Source organism: Schistocerca serialis, chromosome 3 (genome assembly GCF_023864345.2).
Source record: "Schistocerca serialis cubense isolate TAMUIC-IGC-003099 chromosome 3, iqSchSeri2.2, whole genome shotgun sequence".
Classification (NCBI taxonomy): domain Eukaryota; kingdom Metazoa; phylum Arthropoda; class Insecta; order Orthoptera; family Acrididae; genus Schistocerca; species Schistocerca serialis.
The window spans coordinates 816,451-829,440 of NC_064640.1; the positions used below are offsets into that span (position 1 = coordinate 816,451).

The 12,990-nt window shown below is 38.9% G+C and overlaps 1 protein-coding gene across 2 annotated transcripts in view; it reads left to right on the top strand.

The window, feature by feature from the left end:
* The first annotated feature begins 746 nt into the window (after nucleotides 1–746).
* The window catches only part of LOC126469655 (F-box/LRR-repeat protein 6), a 218,571-nt gene continuing 206,327 nt past the window's right edge, over nucleotides 747–12,990 (top strand). For both annotated transcript variants that reach the window (XM_050096786.1, XM_050096787.1), the window contains exon 1: nucleotides 747–908. The gene's annotated coding sequence lies outside the window, so the exon portion shown is untranslated. The remainder of the gene's footprint in view (nucleotides 909–12,990) is intronic.

Here is a 12,990-nt window from a genome sequence, read left to right on the forward strand (position 1 = left end):
GTATGTTATCTCTGTGTAGATAGCGTGACAACATTTATTTAAGTATTCATCATTAATTGATTTATTAATGTGTGTTATTATGTACAAAGGTATATTATATGTAAAATTGTGAATATTAACATAAAAATCCAAATATCTTTTGAAAGTTTTTCAGCTGTAGATGAAAATGGATCAATAAATAAATAAATCAGATAAATCAATCAAGAAAAGGCTTTCAACAATATTTCAGAATTTCAAAACTATTCCAAGGATAACATGAGACGCTAAATTATTTCTAACTGTAAACTATTTTGTATTTACCTTACCCTGTCACTAGTTTATTTGACACTTCCGTATATAGTTTTCTGTGCACTGTAAAATTAAGAAATTTTCCTCTAGCGTATAGTTTATGCGCCTTGTATTTTTATTAGTATGTGTACTATAATAATGTCAACAAAACGTATTTGTGAAATATACTCCCTATTACGACATCGTTTGCATTAAAATTTTCAACGGTGGGTCAAAATAAATAAATACATACATAAATAAAAGGAGGGGAGGCGGTGAGAAGGTTCTCCATGGTCAGATAGTGTGCTGCGAATTTTTTATTCATTCAAAATTGAGAACTTTCTCAGAGAATGTTCTTTTGCTCTGGGAATCTTCTGCGGATAATGTTCTCTTTTTTATCTGTAACATGAAGTAACACTTTTATTACCTTACTTTGTTTTTACTGACTCTGCTTGAACTCTCTTTGTGTCTATCGATCTTTGGCATGAGGTATTTTGTGTATGTATGTGTTTATGTTGACAGTGTGACTGTGATGTAAACTGTTTACGTTCTGAATGTAAACTTTGGAGTACACATTATTAAGAAATTATGTTGGGAGGTAGTATTTTCGCATAACTTGGAACATCTCCATGTACGGCAAGGTTAGTAATTTAGTGATGTTGGAGAAGAACGATATGCCACATTAGACTCTAATGTTACTGAAACATTTTTGCCTTAATCCTGGAATACCGATGAGGGCGGTGGGGGGGGGGGGGGGGGGAGGGTACTACCTACATCAAATTTTATTCAAAGGAAGCCATAAGTAATAGAATAAGCATATGTTAATTACAATTATTTGAACTCAAATGGTATGTTACATACCAAATCAAGTACAAAATGCCCAGTTTTGTACCCTGACGGCTGGCCAGTGTGGCCATGCGGTTCTAGACGCTTCAGTCTGGAACCACGTGACCGCTACGGTCGCAGGTTCGAATGCTGCCTCGGGCATGGATGTGTGTGATGTCCTTAGCTTATTTAAGTTTAAGTAGTTCTAGGGGACTGATGATCACAGGTGTTAAGTCCCATAGTGCTCAGAGCCATTTTGTACCCTGACGCAATCGTAAATTTTACGAGGATTAAATCATCTAGGGTTAATAAGAAGTTTCGGAAATACGGAAGCGTCCGATCCCACCTGTCTGCTTTGACCCATGACGTCACAAATATGGCGGAAACAAAAACAAACACACACTTTCCACAAGAAGCCTAATGACACTAACGGGACAAGCGCGGGAAATGGGGTGTTTTGGGTGGGGGCAAACTAAATATAAACAAATTTAGACGCCTTGCGTAGCTACAACGTGTAAGTGAAGACAGCCATGCATGAATAGCCACCCACCGCCCCAGGGGTCGTAACCCCTGCAACCCATAGAAGATAAAGATGCTTCAGTAGCTGATTAGTGTTTTTTGTCTTTTTTAAAAAAAAATCTCACCGGGAAGAACGAACTGATCAGAAAGATAAATATAATAAACTAAAACATAAATTCGAGGAAACATGATTAAAATAAGTAATAAGTGTTTTTAAATTTTAAAAAAATCTCACGAGATAGAACGAACAGATCAGAAAAGTAAATAAAATAAGATAAAACAGAACTGGAGACAGCCACACTCAAACCAAACTCCGCGCCGTCATGACGTCACACACGACAACACCCTTACGTCACGGGTCAAAGCCGACGCGTTGGATCGGACGCTTCTGTCGACCCGAAGTTTCTTACTCCCTTTATTATTTTTTTCGCTTGTAGATAATAGCTAATCCCGTTACCGTATGATGTTCTCTAAGCTCGCATTCGAGAGAAGTATGGCTCAAATCCTCGCCCGGCCGTTCAGATTTAGGCGTTCCATACACTTCCTACATCAACTGAAGTATGTGACACTGTGTTTCTCGTGAATAGGGCATAGCCGAGTTCCCATACAATCCTTGCCTTATCGAAACTTGTACTGCATCTCTACCGATCCCGTGTGGGTGTTACATCTTTATCTTTTCTTCCTTTATGAGTGTAAGAAATTGTAAAGGCTTAGAAACTATAAACCAGTTAAACACTTGACAAATAAGGGACACCATTTGCATCATGAGGATAGAACATGAACAGCCCCGGCTTTACAGTATAAGTTTGTAAATTTTCGTGGTAGTGGAGAACTTTTCCTGTAACTTTTTTAAAATTAATTAATTTATTTTTTTAAAAAAAAAACTTGTCACTGTAAGATACCAAATGGAGGGAATGGACCGGCAGTCACTTTATGTATGTGGCAGTTGATGAATATTACACCCAAGATAGAGCAATCCTTTCCTTTGTGAGTTTGTATTATTTTTGTCTGAGTTGTAAGATGTAAGTAGCAATAAAAACTGTATGTTTGATTTCAGTTTTACTGCTTTCATGAATGGAGCATGAAAATTATGCAAAATTAACGAGGCATTCCAATAAATTTATGGCAAAAAATAAAATACAGTTGCGAAAGTGAAATATTATTCTCCAAAAATTGTCAAACAGTCACTGAAGTCGACCATTTCAGATTATTAGCACTGATTATTGACAAAAGGTTTTCTTGGAAGTGTCAGGTTCAAGATCTTGAACAGAAACTGAGTGCAGATATCTTCAATAAAACAGTAGTGTTCACTACCTCAGATACTGTCATGCAAAGGCTCATGTACTTTGCTTGCTTTCACTCAGTTATCCTCATATGGCATCATATGTTAGGGCAACTGTTCTCTCACCAAGAATATTCTTTAGTCCATAAAATGGTGGTCAGGCTGGTCTGTATGTCAATTCCTGAAATTTTTAAAGGCCATTGTTCAGGTGTATCTGAATTCCAACTCTGCCTTCACTGTACATATACTCCATCATGGAATATGCTGTTGGCAGCATTGACTTATTTGAAGGAAACTGCAACATTAATTCAGTGGATACCAGATGGTAAAATGATTTTCAGTTGGACATTTAGTTATCTATTCAGGTTTCATAATCAAGAGGCCTCCAGCAAAACTGAAAAAAGAAAAATCAGCAATCTTGGATAATTTAATGATTATAAAGAATCCCCCTCGATTGAAAATAGAAATCGGATGTTGACCTAGGTTTTGGCATAGATAACCACGCCTTCTTCGGAACACACTAAAACTACAAACTGCCTAAAGAGGCACGGTCCAACATTAATACAGAACACCTCTTTAGGCAGTTTGTAGTTTTAGTGTGTTCCGAAGAAGGCGTGGTTATCCGTACCGTATCCTAGGTCAACATCGCGTTTCTATTTGCAATTGAGGCAGATTCTTTTTAATCATTATTTTTTTCAGCTCACTCACCATTACTTCTTTTTATGTTTTGTTAATTCTATAGCTTCTTTTGTTTACAAATTCTGTGAACTATGGACTGACTGACAAGTCTGTTGAGGAGCACTGGATGTTATGTATTTATGATTGCTGGTTGTGAATAGTTCATTGGATATATGCCACACTGAATTCGAAAGACATCATATTTCCAGTTGAAATGAAATGATTAGGGCCTATACAGCATTATTGCCCTGGAGACTTCCACCTGGAATTGTTTGGCCACCTAGTGCAAGTGTTTTTATTTGACTCCACTTCAGCAACTTCTGCGTTGATAATGAGAACAGGACAACACCTACTTCCAAAGGGGATAAAATCTGGCCCGACCAGGAATCAAACCCAGTACCCCACGATCTTGAGACAGCAATGCTAATCACTACACCTCGAGCTCTGTACATATTTCCAGTTAAGAAGAGGGAACAGGTGTTTATGAAAGTCTTCTTTTCCCATCTCATGGAACTCCAGTCTTCTTTAGGCATAATACTACTCTATTGGTGTGTGTTTGAAAGAGGATCTCTAGACCTAAGCACAGAACCTTGGACATGGTATGGGATCGTGAAATGTTACATTTGTACAAGAAAATGGACTCTTAACCAGTATGGCAATGACTCACTGCAGAGCTGCTTTGTTGTTACAGTGTTAGAAGACCATTATTGGTGTGCTTTTTCAGTCTACATACTTACTGTAATCTGTTGTGTGTGGATGTAATTCACGTATTTGTAATGCAAGATTTCCATGATGCCTAACAGACTGTGCACCAGGCCACAGAGGACAGGCTAGTGCTCAGCCACTTGTGGCTTGTGCAGATACTGTTTCTTTTCTAGCCTGTCCAGTATTCTAGTATGTTGGCCAATGAACGTAACTCAGACTCATTGATGAAATTTATCTTGTACCCTAGACCAAGTTAGATGGTGCATTCGGGAAGAGCAGGGTTAAAATCCCCATCCAACCATCCTTGTTTATCTTTTCCATGATTACCTTATACTGATCAAGGCAAATGCTGTAATGTTTTTTTTTTTTAATGGACACAGCTGATTTCTCTCCACATCATTATCCCCATCCATACTTGTGCTTTATCTCTAATGACTTCATTGTCAGCAGGACTTGAAACCCTAATTCTGTAGCCAGCACAAACATACAGTGTGCTCAGATAAAAGCTAAATGGGATTTCAGGTCCTCAAGAGATATTTTAAACATGTTTAATTAGATTAGATTCAGTTTTCATTCTGTAGACACAAAAATGAGACGATTCTCACGGATGTGGAACATGTTAGAAAGTGTAACATAAAAGACATAGAACATGTGAGTATAATACTCACTTCCCTGATCATTTGTCAGGAGATTGTCAAGATATGTGAATACATTAGAGTAAACTGTAACTACGAATATTTATAGAATTAATACACTGTCAGAATGAAACATAGTTATGCCCTTTTAATAAATTTATCACACACAAAATACCTAATCTTGACTGTTGTGACCAAGTGCTGTTAAAACTAAAATGCAACAGACATTTTTACATAAGGTGGTCTGTTAAGATATGCGTGTACAGAGTAGCAGCAGTTGCCTACCAAAACGTCTTTCAAACTCTGTTTAAACTGTACTTTATCTGAAACCAATTTTTTTCATTGTTTCTGGCAATTTATTGAATTTTATACACTCTTCTCCCAACACTAGGTGGTCTCATGGTACACAGACTTTGAGGATTTGGACATATAATATTGAGAGAAAAGGGGGGGGGGGAGTGCAATACAAAGATTCCAGTTTAAAGTACTAGGCTCACAGTCTACGGTTGCCACTAACTTTCACCGGAATACGCTTAGTACTTAATTAAATTTTTTTGGCAGTTGCCGTACCATTTCACGATATTAAGAACTTTGATCCGTACTGTGATCGTGCATACACGTATACAGAATTCCAGCTGTGTGACATGTTTCTTCTAATGTAATGTTCATGTCCTGTTCTGACAATTTTAGTCCTTGTACTTGTTCCAAATCATGATAATTAGTAGTGGTATAACACTGTTTTCATTTATGTGATTCTCTCGTATTTCCACTGAGCACAACGAATCTTAACTGAACTTCTCTTATGTAATCTTTCCTTATATGCACATTCACTGTTGATTGATTTTGGCAGCATCTAAGTGGCTAGTTCTCATTCCACTCATTGTCATTTCTGCATCCATGTATGGATATGCAGGATGAGCTACATTTGCATAGCATGTATATGTCCTCTTGTGTGATTTCTGAAATGACTTAGGATGTCATACATTGTTGCCAAGATGTGCATTAACACTGCTGGAAAAAAAGTTCACCCTTTTAGAGGTTTCCTATTCATTCAAGCTTTATTGTTGTAACAGTGCATATGGAGCACATGAAATGATTGCATTTACAGATCAGTAGCACAAGCAGTTCTGAGGTACCAGTTATCAATCCGTACTGAAACACCCATATTAGTATGTGGGACAGCCTCCACGAAAGTGGTGACCATTTATGCATACAACATAGATCTGGTAAGTGCCGTCTTGTAGAGATCATTCGTCTAAGACACACTGGTCCCACCCCAGGGCATGATAAGCTACAATTGTGTTTCTGGAGGGGATGCTAACCTGTGCTCAGTACATGCAGAGTGTTGCCAGACTTATTCTTTTGGCATCCTCGCAACAAGAAGATAATGTGTCGTTCCAACAGGATAATGCTCACCCACACACTGCCCGTGAAACTCAATGCGCTCTGCAACACGTGCAGCAACTTTCCTGGCCAGCACGATCTCTGGACTCATCTCCAATCGAGTACGCGTGGGATATAGTGGGACGTGAAGCGACTCATCGACGACACCTCTTACGGAACTATGTGAACAGGTGAAGCGGGCATTGCAAAATGCACCCCGTGACAGTATTTGCCATCTGTACGATTGACTGGATGCCAGAGTCAGTGCCAGCATTGCTACCACAACGAGCCATAATTCGTTGCCTTCTGTAAGGAGCACCACACCTTTCCAAATCTGAAGTCGGTTCTGCCAGTGGAAAAGTGACTGCTCCAATTGCCTCTAAATGAAAACAGTCTCCTGGTGGTCAAATTCAGGATTCCGACCTTGTGGAATGCGAGAAAGTGCATCTGCATTAGAATGACGAGCAGAGGTGCAATAATTATTGGGGATTGAAAATTTGTCATATAAAGACCCCATCGTTGGAAGTGATGTGCTGTACACAGTTTTATCTCAGGTCAAAAAAGTGACGAGGGGTTTATAAGTCAGTGGTTAGATGAAATTTTTGACCGTACAAAAAAATTGTTTGCACACTATAAAGGCAATGGCCAACACTTCCTTTTTGATCTGTGAATAACATTCTCGAGCTGAAGTAAGTGTCTTTTACGTATACACAGCTAGTCTCTCCGAACCATCCACTAACTCTGGCCTGGGCGACCTCGGGTCACCTCGTCTTGTGATGTGACAGCAGCGCTCCTTGTGCATAAAGTCCAAACTGTAGCACCTGTGTCACTAACTTCTATGGGGTAATGCATCGATCTGAATAGCACCCCTTTCCCGACGTGCCATGCCGACAAATTGTGCTTCGAAACAACCTTTTTTGAGAGTACCTTCATTTTATGTTCAACCCATCTTGGGATGTTTGTTTACTTGTCAGAGCATTGTTTACTTACTTACAATGTTTCACAACAGTTGTCTTTGCGATTTTTGGCGGCGTGCAAGTCACTCGAGTGTTTGAAATTTAGTGTGTTAATGTCCACAAATACTATTAACAAGCATTTTTATACTTTCTACATATTTGTCCGAAAATACTTCTGATGACTGACTGCGTGGACACTGGTTGTTTCTGTAACTTTAAATAAACTGAGCCATCATTTCTTTGTTCACTTTAAATAAGTATAAATAGGTCAAACAGTGTGCATCGTCTGTATTATATAGAAGCTAAATTGAAAAAATGCAAACAGCAGCATGGCAAATTCTCAAACTGATAATGCGCCCTTGCACTCTCAACATACGTTGGTAATACTGATAATATTTTGCTCAGCATTAATACTGTTCGTCAATATTTCTTATAGTATTGACAATATGACTATATTCGCTTTCTGAGGGCCATTATATTTATGTATTGATAGTAATTTTGAACATATGAGAGGCTGTTAACTTCAATGTAACATTGCTACCACTGCAGATGATAGGCATAAATTGTACGTCATTAACACTGCACAAAATGGCCGAAACTGCTCTTACACGTGATAGCAGAGCAGATAGAAGCCAAATTGGAAAAATGCAAACAACAGCATAGCAAATTGTCAAACTGATAATGCGCCCTCGCACTCTCAACATATGTTAGTAATACTGAGAATATTTTGCTCGGCATTAATACTGTTCATGTAACGTTACTACTACTGCAGATGATAGGCATAAATTGTATGTCATTAGCACTGCACAAAATGGCCGAAGCTGCTCTAACCCACGATAGCAGAGCAGAAAATATGTCCCAGCCATACTACAATGCAAGTGCTTCATTCTATCTCCCATAAATTTCTTGCACGGACCAGGTCCAGTCCATCGGCCACCTGTTGCTCACCTGTGCTCTAGCTGATGCGAGAGAAAAACCCATATGTTGTGTGAGGCGGCGTCTGCTGCCAACACCAATGGCAAGTGAGGCAGATAAGTCACAAGGCGGGGTGCTGATTGGAAGGCTAGTATTAATTTCTGAAGAGCCTGTTAGCACTCTTTGACCATTGAAAGGGGACTCCCTCTGTATCAAGACAACTCAGTGGGTGGGCTATGGAGGCTGCCTGGGGAATAAATCTTGCACAGTAATTCACATCTCGTAAAAATACTTCAAAATCCTTAACGGATTTACGCCACAGGGATGTATGTAATAGCATGTCCATATTCTGTGGTGGGCTGTTGGTTGAAGAATGCACATTTGGAAAAGTTTTAATTAAGATATTTCTTTGCAAGGGCTGTAAAACCAAATGTAGATTGTGCAGATGTTTTTCTGTCATGCGACTAGTGACCAGAATATTGTCGACGTAATTCACACACTGTGGAATTCCTGCAATAATCTAATCAAGAAACCTCTGAAGGATGGCGGGAACACTAGCCACACTAAAAGGCAATGTGTTACATTGGTACAGTCTGAACAGTGTGTTGAAGACTAAAATCTTTCTTTAGTCTTTGTCAGCCGGCAACTGAACCTGTGCCTCCAGTAGAGTGATTTTAGAAAAGAGTTTTCATCCTGAAAGCTTTGAAAAAAATTTCATCTGGGTGAAGCAAGGTATAAAAATCAATGTGCACTTGAGCATTAGTTGTTTGTGTGAAGTCTTCTCACAACTGAAGAGAGTTCCCAGACTTCCTAACAGTCACTGTTGGATGAAACCTGTTGAATATAAGAAACAGGGGACAAAATTTGATATTGTTTTATTCTGTCTTGTCCAATGTTAACCTCATCCTTAATGGCCAACAAAATAAGATGAGCATGGCAAAATCTTGGACTTTCTCTCACCTTTAAGATGACATAGGCCTGAAAGTCAACCACCTTCCCTAAACCTGGTTCAAATAGACACACAAATTGTGTATCAAGTCTATCAGTGGCTTTACAGGGTACCAACAAACTGAAGTTGTGTGCTTCATGATGTAATGAAAATGCAAAGGTGGAATATGCATTGAGACCAATAATGTTCTCACCCAACGGATTTGATACAACCGATAAGACAACATTCGAGACACCTGATTATAAGTGACCATCAGTTGCGCATGAACTGAGAGTGGCATATCGTGTTAGTTGTATGCCCACAATTTTGACTGCATTTTGCTGAGCAAGGGACTGGACACAGAAAAGTACACAGACGTTAATGACTGAGACCAGTACGCCAATATTGAAAAGCAAAGTCACGGGAATATGTTGCACTGTTGCATGTAACAAAACTTTACGCAGTGCCAGCACCTGGTCACTGCCTGAAATGTTGTTTGTTTAAATTGATTGGGACCAGTGACTGGTGTCTGCTGTGCTATGACATACTTCTGCAGTGAGACATCTATATAAACATTTATAACATTCAACCTCATAATGTGGACATTCCTGTCTGAAATGCAAAGAAAAATAGTCCAGTCAACTCAGAAACAAAGAGGATCACTGCGAATGATTCCTGGGCCTGGCCAAGGTTTGCCGAAAATGAGGCTGGTTGGCTGCTGGTGTATGGAACTTGTTTACCATTTTCACATGTGTTACAGAAATCTGCTGCCAGGTATCCTTACGATTATGAGTCACAAGTCTGCTGAAAAAAGTACCGTATTTACTCGAATCTAAGCCGCACTCGAATCTAAGCCGCACCTGAAAAATGAGACTCGAAATAAAGGAAAAAAAAATTCCCGAATCTAAGCCGCACCTGAAATTTGCGACTCGAAATTCAAGGGGAGAGAAAAGTTTTAGGCCGCACCTCCAAATCGAAACAAAGTTGGTCCATTGTAATATGAGACACAATTTACGTCGAATGAATGACGATACAGCGACAGTAGTTTGGTTCGAGCCGTAAGTTTAGCAGTTAAGCTTTACCAGGTAGCCATTGCTATGCGTCAGGCGCTCCGTCCGTATTTATGCGAGTACCATTCCTTTTTCACGTGCTCTGTCTGGTTTGAATCGATTGCTTATTTTGCTTTGATCTGATAAGTGCCGTTTTCTTTGTTATAGGTGTTCACGTCATCCTAAGCTGAAAATGCATTACTGTACTGTCATGCTTTGTTTGTCGCATTCTGACAGTGCGTGTTTACGGCCTGTCGCCGCTCGCGGCACGGCTTGCTTTTGTGCGCGCTACCGCCGCTTACAATTAAAAAAAAAAGAGAGAGAGGGGAATCGTCTCATTAGCGAAACAATGGCAAGAGACTGCTATTTGTTGTTACTTACTCTGCTGCTTTCTTTGATAATGATCAACAAGAACCAAATAATAGACTGCGTATTTCAGAACATGTTCTGAACGAGAGTTCGGCGAAAATTTTTCTCCGTTTGAAAATCTTTGCGGCCGCTTCTGTAGTACATCAAATTCTGCACAGAAATTAGAGTCATCTTAGATTTAAAAATCTGGTCAGTTGCCATACTTCATTTCTGACTGTATCACATTAGGCATAAGAATAATACGAATATAAACATGACACGATACGTATACTCTTCCGCGTTTGCTGTTGTCTCACTCTAGTTTCGTAGTTTATTAGGCAGGATTTAAATGAGATAGCAGCAAACGCGAAAGAATACATGGCAAAATGTTTATATTCGATTATTCTTATGGTGAAGGGAATACTGCATGTGATTCACATTTCATCAGGTTCCTATTAGCAACCAACTCTTCTCACTGATAGGAAAAAATTCAGAACGTAGAGTTGGCCATATTGACAAACATCCTAAACAGTCTTGCCAGTCGGATTTTCGTAGTACATTGAAATTGTGCTACATTCGAAGATGAACAATACGGAATTTGTATTTACTTCGTTGGATAATGTATGAAAATGCAGTGGTCGAAACTCGGGGCGGAGAAAAAAAAAGCTCGTCTTCCACCTTTCTTCTTCTTCTTCTTCTTCTTCTTTTTTTAAATTTATTTGCTGACGCAGAGGTTTTGGCGAAAGTATTTATCTTTCTGCCTACAAAGCATACCTGTGTAGCGCTACATATATTCGACAGCAGAAGTTATAGTTGAAGCGGCACCTACCAACATTTTTCAGAACTTCCGCTTGCTTTGCACTCGATTCTAAGCCGCAGGCGGTTTTTTGGATTACAAAAATCTGAAAAAAAGTGCGGCTTAGATTCGAGTAAATACGGTATGTTGCGCAGCTGGCAATATCTCACATGCAGGCGCAGTTTGCAACACTTCAGCCAGGAAGCTGTCTGAAGGATTGTTAGCAGATCTTCTTATGTGGGACAAAGCAGGAAATTTAAGGGGGGGAGGCACTGCCATGAATGGTAAAATACCAGTGGTTACAGGTGTTGGAGCAGCACCTTTTTTAGGATAGGTAAGACAGGAAGATGTCAAGTTCTACGAGAGGTCAGGATTGAAACAAATCTTCAGTTTAGGAAAGAAATTAAACAGCACAATTCTAGCACATTGGATCACCAATCACAGCTATCAATTATAAATTTTCACCAATCACCAGAAATTTTATCTCCACCAAGTTGTATCTCAGTCCTAGGTAATTCCATTGATGAATTAAAGTCACCCAACCCAGTTGACATAATCTGCCTCTCTGAACACCATGTGACCACTGGTATAGGAACTAGGCCTAAGCACAATGAGAAACTCAGACAGGAGAGTGCTGCAAATGTTAGAATAAGGAAAGGTTCTCATAAAAGTATAATTAAAAATAATGTAAGTATATTTCATCAAAATATTGGGAGTTTAAAGAATAAAGTAGATGAGCTTCTGGTTTGTTTAGAAGATTTAGAAGCTGAGAATGAAATAGATATACTATGCCTGTCTGAGCATCACATTGATACTGATATGGATAAGGTAAATGTAAGTGGTTATAAGCTCTCTGCACATGTAATGAGAGAAAATATGGAGAAAGGAGGAGTTGCCATATATGTCAAAAGTTATCATTGTGCAAAAAGTATAGAAACAAAAAAGTTTTGTGTAGAGAAACATATAGAAGCATGTGCCTGTGAGCTTAAATTAAATAAAGGCACATTTATAATTGTAACTGTATATAGGTCCCCATCAGGAAATTTTCATCTATTTCTGAAAAATTTGGACTCCTTGTTGTGCTATCTGTCAGACAGGGGGAAGCAAATTATTATTTGTGGGGACTTCAATGTAGATTCTCTGAAAGAGGGTAATAGGAAAAATGACCTTGAAGTATTACTCGGTTCTTTCAATTTGACACCCGTTATTGATTTTCCTACTCGGGTGGTAAAGGATAGCAGCTCACTGATAGATAACGTCTTTATAGACCAAGATAAGTTTAACCAGATAAATGCTCAGCCTGTTGAGAATGGTCTTTCTGATCATGGTGCACAGCTAGTTACAATATATGACATAGCTCCATTCAGCAATACTAAACAGTCCTCCAAAGTAGTACGTTCAGTCAACGATTTAACAATTGCAAATTTCAGGGAAAGCCTACAGCAGTTAGACTGGGATGAGGTGTACCGTGAACCTGATGCCAATTTAAAATATAATTTATTTCATGACATTTTTGTAAATGCATTTGAAAACTGCTTCCCCAAGAAAATAGTTAAATATACTCGTAAGAAACCTTGTAACAAACCATGGCTTACTAAGGGTATAAAAATATCTTGTAACCGGAAAAGGGAAATGTATCTGACAGCAAGAAAGAGTAGTGACCCAGAAACTATCAAAAATTATAAAAACTACTGTGTTATATTA